Here is a 10,059-nt window from a genome sequence, read left to right as displayed (position 1 = left end):
AAGATTATGGGATCTGTACAGATAATTCTCAAGAAAAAAAATCCTCCCATGAAAAAGAACTCCTACTGTCTAACTCTCCAAAATGTTGCTGGCTTCATTTTAACTGACCATGTGGTTTCTGTGGCCTGAGCAGGCATCAGGGTAACCTATGCTTACTATCAGTGGGAGGAGCGATCCACAAGAAGTGAGTAAATGCCTCTTGGCTTTCTTTTCTCTTTTCTTTTCATTTTGTCTTCCCCCTCCCTTCTCTTCTTTCTTTCCTTTCTTCCTTCTTACCTTCAGTTTTTCTCCCTCTCTCTTTTTATCTCTAAGAAAATTAGAGAAACATGTTCCTGATTTAGTAAGGGGAAGGCCATAAAGAAAAGGCAACTTGTTCTGACTGCCCCAGGATGTGCCCTATTACTTAGTCAACCTTAGTTTTCTCCTCTAAAACATGGAACACTAATCTAAAAGTTCCCTTTCCTGACTATAATCATGAGGCTTAGGATTAATACCAGACAAGGCCAAATGATTTACATCACAAATGTAGTCATACAACTCACATCTGAAGCTTTGAATGTTTATAAACCCATTTGCCCTGCATACTATACTTTGTGTATAGAACATGGTAGACCACAGAAAAGCTTTAGCTTTTTTTTTTTTTTTTTTTTTTGTTTAATCAATAAGGTCCCTGTTCTCACCAACAATAAGAGTGATCAAATAGCTTCCTGTATGGCCACAGCATATTGAAACTTCAAAAAAGAAATTTTATCAGTGACAATTGGACACAGTTTATTGGGTTCTGAAACAGGTGTTTATAGCACCCTTCAATGGTGAACACAGTTCTACCATTCTATTTATTGATAAAATGGTCTTAGATATGCTTTTCATGTATTATGACTGGACATAATTAATAAACTTCATTTATGGTATGGGTGTGTTGATTGAGCCCAGAGCCTCTTGAAAAGTGCTGAGCTATACAACATCCAAGTTTTCAGTCTTCACATCTTCCTTCCTGTTGCCTCTTTACTCATTAAGTAGATTTCATGGACACCATAAGTATATGTAATTAAGTATTGGGAATAAGAGAAAGTGAAAGAACAATTAGGAAATGTATATATGCATTGCTTTATATTAATGGTTATGATAATTACTTTTCTTCTTCATGGATTTGCTTTTGTAATGGTCTGTTTGAAATTAGGCAAATAATTTTAAGGGCATGATATCATTTATGCATATCATTGTCATATAAAATAAGATAAATATAATGGTATTGAAAGACTTTTAAAGAGTTAGACAGCTATATGTTAAGTTAAAATGTTTAGTACTTGGAAGCCAGATTTATTAAGATTAATGATGGCAAGGCAGGGATCTTTCCCAAGTTTTCAGTTGCCATTTTAAATCGTATATGGTAAGAGTATTACAAAATTTGCAAATTATTTTAGCTAATAAAGAGTGCTTAAATAACTGTAGCCACAGCTTATGTGCTTCATTCAAGACTAATAAAGCCAGTAAGTTAATAACAGTAATTAACTCCCACTGTGCCATATTCTCCCTATACAGAGTTCACAGCATACATTTGGTATTTAGCAAGTTTGGAAATGCCAACCTCAGAAAAGAGAGAGTGTTTCTGTGACATATATGGAAAGGAGTCTTATATCAAGAAAAATGAATGTGTTTTACTAGGCACTTGGGTGTGCTTCTGCAAGATCTATGAACTCATAGGAAACCTCAGATATTTCTTAAGTAGCCAAGAAGGGCAGTTAGGATTTCTCCATGAAGATTCTTCATGAATCTTTCAAACTACCTGGTAAGCCAAAAACACCGGTGAAGGGGTTATCAAAGTGAGCACATTTTGAGAGTGAGAGTCAAGAAAAGAGAAAGAAAGTGATTAGTCAGTGTGTAAAAAGTGACATGTATGCTAAATACTTATTTTAATAATAAGGATGGAATATTTAAAATACATTTATCCACTAAGAAATAGTGTTGGCTAGTATCCTGAGAGATCTCTAGGAGTAGTGGACTCATACCCTCAAGGAACTTGCCTTCTGTTGTTTCTTTTAGTGTCTCTTTTTGTTCACCTTATACAAAGGTCCATTCGTCAAGTTCAAGAATAAGGACACAGTGCCAGCGATGTTGTTAAGAAAGTGAGTTCACTTCCCAGCATGGTGTAAAAGAGGTACTGCTTGAGAGTAACCACGAAGCAGATGGAAATTCTCCACCATCTCATGGGTCTCTGCAACCAGTCTATTCGTGAAGAATTGTCTAGATCAGACCCATTTTCTATTAATATTAAAGCCTTCTTTTCATGTGTGCTTCTTGGGAGGAAGCACATACACCCTAAGGGGTGGGGGGGAATACCCAAAGCCACTAACACACTTAGCAACTCAGTGGGGGAAAGGTCAGACTACTATTGACAAGTATGTAAAGACACCCCCTAAACCATGGGAAAACATGTATAAATCGTTTCGACTCACTGCATTCACAGCCCATGGAAGGGAATCACAAAACTGCACTTTAGCATTGTTGGCCTGAAAGGATATCTATTTATCATCTTATAAGACAGCTCGAATGATCTTTATCTACTTTGCCCACTTTCTGACCCAAATTCAGGGTTTTTATGGAAAATTGCAGTCAGTTTGATTGATGAAATCCAAAGATGTCTAAAACGGCACCAAAGATCTCCAACTGTGCAGACTCCAACCGAGGGCTTCAATGTTGGCATTGTTCCTGAAGGCAGGAAAAAAAAAAAAGAAAGAAAGAAAAAGAAAATGTTGAGAAAAACAGGCAAAAGTTGGGGAATTTCTGCTTTAAAAACTTGAAATTTCAATGAAGATGCCCAAACCCCTTTATCCCTGTTCACACGTGCGAACCGGGCGGACATCAAAGTATTTCCCACACATCGCAACAAAACCGGCTTCCTCTTGAACCAATCAACCTTCTTTGTAAGCAGCTGAATGGCAGTGTCTACCGAGCCAGCAGGTCTCAGAAAGGCGCTCGCAGCGTGCGGCCCAAGAGTTGGGACGCGCCAGGGAGAAGCTGATCTATATGGTCACCCCGTCCACCCGCAATTTGGAACTTTGAAACAAGTCCTGAGAATTCGTAAGGGACTCTGAAAGCCTCCCTGTTCCCGGGAAGGGCAGCCAGAGCGCCCTCTGCTCTCTTCCCAGCCTGCCTGCGGCGCCACCATTAACCCAGCACCAGACCCAGGGAGAGGCACCGGCGCCGGATCCCGCTGAAGCAAGAACACTGTGGTCATGCTGAGCCAAATTTCCGTCCGGTTTAGGGGGCTATGCACTGCAGTGAGATATTGTCACCTGCTTGATTGTTCTGAGAGCGCCTCCTCCCCTCCCCCATTCGCAATAATAGTGAGATCGAGCCTCCTATCAGGTTGCTAGGCCCGGGAGCTGATGAATGAACCCCCTCATAGGGGAAAATCTTGGGAGCTGTCTTCTGTCCTATTACCCAAGGGGGCGGGCTATAAATCTTCCTTCATTTTAACCACATTTACCCTCATCCTCCTCGGGGCTAGGGATGCTGCGTTAAGATTGCACTGATGTGCCAACGCTCTGGACCAGCTGCTCCTAAATACAGACAGGTCCTTGTCAATTAAGGCTTTGAGAAGCAGGTCCTCGGGGCCCTGGGGCATTGGAGCAGCCAGCAGCGTGCAGCCCCCACAATTAGTATCCATTTGGAAGGGACCTTCGGGGCACAAATGCACAGGCAACGGAAGAATCAAAACACCAGGCAACTTCAATTCTGGAAATTGCTCTTGTAAGTGTTGTGAAACTGAACAGACGGCCCCCTAGAAGGGAGTTAAGATTTCTGGTGCGGGATGAGACTCTCCCGCTCCTCTTCCCAATATGTTTCCCTTTGTCTTGTTCCTAGGCCCGCAGTAGATGGGGTTGGTGGATGGGGGAGGGGTGGGGACAGGGATATGAATACGTTCATTTGCCTGCTCCAAACTGAAATTGGCCCTTGATGTCTTTTTGCGGTCATCTCAAGCAGCTGCTCAGTCTTGCCCGGACCCTGGCCTTTGGCCCAGGGGGCGCTGGACAAGGCCGCGCTCCAAGGAGAAGAGCTGCGATGTACCAGGTCAGCGGGGCCAAGTCGCCGGTGGGCCAGGCAGAGCATTAGCGTTCACTAAACAAAACCCAAAAGGCTCAGGGGGCCTGAGCCTCCACTAAGAAAGGTGTTTGTTTAAGTGATTAGAGGCAGTTGGTAGTTAGGGGCGGGGACAAGGGCAGAGCTTGTAACACACAGCAACTTAGCTGGACAGCGAGGGTAGGCATTCAGAGAACATCACTGTTTAAGAATGTGCGACCCCACCAAGTTCAAGAACAGTGCAAACAGCATAGGCCATTAGGGACAGCCGTCAAACGAATGGCAACAAAGCCAAGAGGACACTGGGGGGGGGGATGTTTCAATATTAAATATGGGAAAGTATTAGGGACTGGGGCGGCGGGGGGGGGTCGGTCAATGAAAGTCAACAAGAGAGTAGGGTTAAACAAAGAATTTAATATTAAAAATGCATAAATCTGCAAGGGAGGCAGCTCCATAATGAAGATAAAAGAACCAGTTCAGTCAACATTCTGTGATAATGGCACCATAACAGATAGGATCAGGTCGCTAACATTTATCACAAAAGTTAAGGGAATAAAAGGAAAGGCAGCCTCCTTAATTGAGAACCTGCTGGATGAATTCCATAGGCCACACAGGTTGAAAACTCCAGACTAGTGGCCTTATCAGCTTTCTGCTTCCAAGAGAAAGATGGGTTCCGCTTCCTTGGGGCAGTCCCCATCCCCCTTCCTCCTTCTTCACCAGCTTCCATTTCTGAAATACACTCTTGCCAAGGCCCTTTCTCTCAGAACCCATTTGATCTCCCTCCATTTCAGCCAAGAGGCAAAGCTTCTTAGGAAACTGACTCTGTCTCCCTGATCTCTGGCAAGGAGCACCCTACAAAAAAAAAAAAAAAAAAAAAAAAAAAAAAAAAACAGCTGGGGGTTGCTTTTATTCTTCCCGCTGTGACCAAAACCATGTGTTTCTCCAGAGAGAACCATCCAGACAACTTCAAAAGTGTCTTACTTTCTTTTTTGTCTATACTAAATCTTATTTCTAATGAAACTCCAAATAGCAATGCTTAAATTCAGTCAAGCTACCTGGAGCAGGATTTCTAGATGCTAGATCTCCCCAAAGACTTAGTCTTCTCTTTAGTAGTCACAGTAGATGCTGAATTCCAGGGGAATCTGTGCTATTCTGACTCCCAGCAAGTGTTAGAATATTCCAATTGGGGACTCACTGCTGCCCAAGACAGTATTCCCTAGGCCCTGCAGGACCACAAGAAAAAGGGAAATGCCACAAGAAAGAGACTATCCCAGAGGACCAGAGGATCTGGATCCATCCCCAGAATGCACATAAAGAAGTTCATAGCAGCTCCAAATCCAGGAACCAAAGCCCTCTTCTGAACTCCATGGGTTTTTGCATTCATACACACACACACACACACCCTAAAAAAAATATTTTTTTAAAAAAATAAAGGAAGAGAAAATGTATCCCAGGAAGTAGAAAGAGTGGGGTCCTGGGTTGTTATTTGTATTTTGTTGTTGTTGCTGCTGCTGCTGCTGTTTTTTTGAGACAGGGTTTCTCTGTGTAACCGCTCTGGCTGTCCTGGAACTAGGTCTGTAGACCAGACTGGCCTTGAACTCACAGAGCTCCGCCTGCCTCTGCCTCCAAGCACTAAGACTGAAAGTGTGCACCACTACCACCCGGTTGTTATTTGTATTTTTAATTACCATGACATTTGTTAGTTTTCAGACATCATCAGAACTGACCATTAGAGCTATTTTGCAGAAGGGTAATTTGTTTTGGTTTGGTTTTGAGACAGGATCTTAACTATGTAACCCTGGCAGAGATCTGCCTGCTTCTGCCTCACCACACAGGCAGGTGTTTGATGTGTCCTCTGTGTAGGAGAGGACATTGGTTCACAAAAAGTAAATATGTCAACTAAGTTCCCACAATGACAATCAGATTCCTAATCTGTAGTGTGCCCATCCTACATACTCCTTGTACTTTGTCCTCTAATATCTGGAGTTCAGGGGACCAATGAGAAAAAACAATGTCTTCCTGAAGCTTGTTGGAGGCTCTTTGATGCTCCCCCACAGTTTGTGGATTAATACTCCACCATTTAATGCTTCTGGGGAACTTGGGAGACTTGTCAAGCATGAGCACTTTCCAACACCATCGACAACACCACTGAGGTCCAGAGGCTTTCCATACCTGACCCAGACCCTAAGTCAGAAATTGGTAAGATCAGGTTAAGCCTGAGGTTTCACAGTGAGGTTCCACTAAAAATCCTTTACTCCACATGGGAGTTTTCTCCTAAGAGAACCAAGCACCTTAAATGCAACGAATTCTGTTTCTTCTGTATTTCATATGAAGCTATCATAGAGCATCTGTGGGATTAGTTAAAGGATGACTAGTGACCAGTAATGAATAAATGGAATTAGGGACACTAATCAATGAGCCACTACCAGTTTACACCTACCTACAAAGATATGAACAATGACAGTGTGGAAACTATGTTCCAGGTATTTGGGTGCGTGTTTCTTTATTTGTGTTATTATTGTTCTGCTTAAAAAAATGGTGTGACTGGGACAATGTATGAGGCCACTGGCAGTGGGTCCAAGATCTAACACTAATGCACAAACTGGCCCATTCTATATGGAGAGATATCTTGCTCAGCCTTGACACAGGGGTATGAGGGGTGGAGAGGTGCCTTGGTCCTGCCTCAATGAGATTCAGAGACAGACTTAATAGACTTCCTAGGGAAGGCCTTACCCTCTCTGAGGAGCACTTGGAAGGTGAGGGGAGTGGGGGGATCAGGAAGAGAGGAGGCAGGGGTAACCAGGATTGGAATGTAAAAAATAAATTAATAAAAAATGAGAGAGGGGGGAGAGGGAGGGAGGGAGGGAGAGAGGGAGAGGAGTATCTCTATAGCCCAGGCTGGAACTTACTATGTAGCCTAGAACTTTCTGATACCTCCTGCCTCAGTTTACCAAGCTCTCACAATATAGACTCAGCATATTTAGACATTTATATGACACCTTTTTCAATAGAAATAAAGCAAGCAGAGCATAAGAAGAACTGGATGATCTTGTGGAATCCAGTGATTACCATCCATTTGCTGATTTGTATTGTGTTGTGTTGATTTTGATACAGCTGTTATGTCAAAGCTTTAACAGCTTAGCAGCTAAAACTTGCAAGGGGAGCAGTGGAGGGCAGCAGGGATCTGAGCTCAACAGAGTAGCTCACTCTAATAAAGCCTAGCCAAGGTTTTGTACAGCCATCTCTAAAGGGATTGGGGTGAGGGTCCAACCCCTCAACTAAAGCTGTGAAGTGGTGTGTGTGTGTGTGTGTGTGTGTGTGTGTGTGTAACTTTACACTTAGAAGTCACTCTTACACCAGAGTTTTAGTGGCCCTTCCATCTCAGAAATTCTTGAATTGCCCCTAATCATGGGCAGGCAGGAAGTGACTGCTGGAAGCCAGAGGCAGGATACTGCTGCTACCTGCCATCATCACCAAGAAGGTACCTCACAGAGCAAAGCTAACTCTGACATCCCCAGATGTCCTCTACTGAAGAGACCAGTTTCCTAGAATATTGAGAATCATTTCCCTCCTCTCACCACCATGGACTCTCTCCTGTCTTGGTTCCTGGCAACCCATGTACAACAGCAGTCTGGCACTGTCCCAGCCCATGCCCACCCCTTCCCAGATCAAGTCAGTGGAATGTGTATGGGTGCCCTGCTTGGTGGCCTGGTTGAGCAGATGCACTCTCAGACAGCCCCTAAACCAAGCAAGGCTCAGCACTCCAGAGGGGTGATCTTGCTCCATGTCCCAGCACTATGGCTAAAGCCCACCTCACCCACCCTGGCGCCTACAGAGAAGTTTTTGGGGATTCCACCACTATCTGGGTGAAGCATCAAAACTAAGGATACACGCAAAAAAACCTACCTACCCTGGCAGAGGCAGAAGCAAAATAATTTTTGGTATAGTAAGATGAATTCCAAGATGCACCAGAACCCATACCAGAGGCTTAGATAAGATAGATTAGAATTTGTAGTTTCCAAATCTTTTTTTTTTTTTCAGTTAATTTTCTGCGAATTGAGGCACTCAAGCAAATGTGGCCAAGCACACGGGAGTTATTTATGTCATTTAGAGTTATTGTAAAGGCGAGGGAAATCACCACAGCAGAACAGGCAGCCAGTGGGCCCTCGAGCTGGGGTCAGGGTGGCTGACAGTGTGTCCATCCTGGCGGGACAGTAATTGCCCTGGGTCTGACATGACGCCTGGGCGTGGGCTCAGGGCGCCTCTATCCATCTCCATCCAGTTAGCCTGGCGCCCCCCAACAGAGCAGAAGGCTGGGGCTGGGCCTCCGCACCCCCCAATAATGGAAACAATTGTCCCTGTCTGGTACAGCCCTCAGCTGTTCCGGGGTTCTCTGCCCCTCTCATTTCTCTGGCTGTGCACGTGTGTCAGCCAGCCTTGGATATGCAATTGTGAAGGGTGCTAAGCTCAGAACCAAGAGACTCGTAGAAGTCTGTGAGCACCAAGGCCCCCTTGTTGCCCTGTACCCTCTACTTAGCCTCGGCAGGCCACTACTCTACCTCAAGCTCCAACGTTGCCTGGCAAACCCGGCCACTGGGCGGCTGTCTTTTCCCAACCAAGACCCGGAGGCAGCGGCTATCTCTAGAATTTTCCAGCAGTTCTGGGGGCTGATAAAGATTCTCCCTCCTCTAACAATTTAATGGTTTCAAGTCATCATCTGTATGACACTGGCCATCCATCTTCTCCCAGGGGAGGACAAAGCCCAGCCTCCTGGGCTCCAGGCCTCTCTCTCCCCAGCGCTTTCTATTTTGGGATGGACTCCCCACAATGGCGTTCTTATAAACCATAATGACGATGTTTATGAAGGCCGCAATACCAGTGTATGAACACAATTTTATGCCTAATTAGAAAATGATGTAACCCGAGAGAAGACAAAGGAGAGCTGTCCCCTCCCGTTTCTCTCTCTTCAATCACAAGCCTTCCCCAAATTTCCTAGAGTCAGACCCCTTGTGAGTGCCCGAGGCTCCTCTTGTTTTGACAGTCGCAGGACTCCCCACGCTCGCTCGCTCGGCTGGCCCAGGTCTGCACAACTGTCTGTGGCCCACACGTCCCGAAGCTGGGGGCAAAGGCTGGAGGGCATGACGCCTTCGGAAAAGGCCTAGGCAGGCGCTGAGACTTAAAGAGATTTGGGACTTTCGCTCGCGTACTATTTGCCTTTCCCCGCGCGCCCGCATCCGAGGGGACCTCACCCCTGGGAAGACTCCAATAAATGCAACCCGGCGCCACTCGATTCCGGGATAATTTTTAATATATATGCAATAAATGTTCACTTTGTTAGATTGAATGACAGACAATAATATCGGCAAATCTTCATATCCATCCATTACCAGCAAATGAGTCGCACAAAGGACAGATTTGCTTTTGATTAATTTATTTGCAGACTCGGGTTGATAAAGCAATAACTATTTGGTTAAACTTGACATTTGGTCTTCGGGGGGTTATCAGACAAATCCCTGTCGTTCGGGAGAGATAATAAAGCTGTTTAAGGGGGATTAATTATTAATTGGCTGCAATTAATTTCCCCCTTTTGCTCGGCTGCTGCCACAATGCGTATCCTTCACCCACAAACAAAAGGCAGGGTTTTGCCCTGCCTTTCACTCGGATGTGGGGGCAAGGGGAAATCCCAAACACCTAAGGAGAGATGTTTGTAGCCTCCTCTTGCACCCATTATTCCTGCGCAGACTATTTGGATGAACTACCATATTTGACAAAATATGTGTGGAGATTTTCTGGAATGGAGGGTCCTACTGGGCATCAATCCGAGGATCCTGCTCTCTGAACAGATTTTTCCAGCTCAATATTTTTGAGGATAGTAACCCCAGCTTACAGTCATTGTCAAAACTCCACCCCATACCCCACAGTTTGCTTCCTTGGGGGCAATAGTTAGGCCCCTGGTGTAGGAAAACCAGGAGACTC

At 44.8% G+C, this 10,059-nt stretch overlaps 1 long non-coding RNA gene across 1 annotated transcript in view; it reads right to left on the bottom strand.

The window, feature by feature from the left end:
* Nucleotides 1-2,502: 2,502 nt before the first annotated feature.
* Nucleotides 2,503-10,059, bottom strand: part of LOC127232338 (uncharacterized) — a 9,804-nt gene continuing 2,247 nt past the window's right edge. The window contains exon 2 of the long non-coding RNA XR_007835369.1: nt 2,503-2,709. This is a non-coding gene — a long non-coding RNA (uncharacterized LOC127232338). The remainder of the gene's footprint in view (nt 2,710-10,059) is intronic.

The sequence above is a fragment of the Phodopus roborovskii genome, unplaced genomic scaffold (genome assembly GCF_943737965.1).
Source record: "Phodopus roborovskii unplaced genomic scaffold, PHOROB, whole genome shotgun sequence".
Lineage (NCBI taxonomy): Eukaryota > Metazoa > Chordata > Mammalia > Rodentia > Cricetidae > Phodopus > Phodopus roborovskii.
This window is presented reverse-complemented; position numbering and strand designations above follow the sequence as displayed.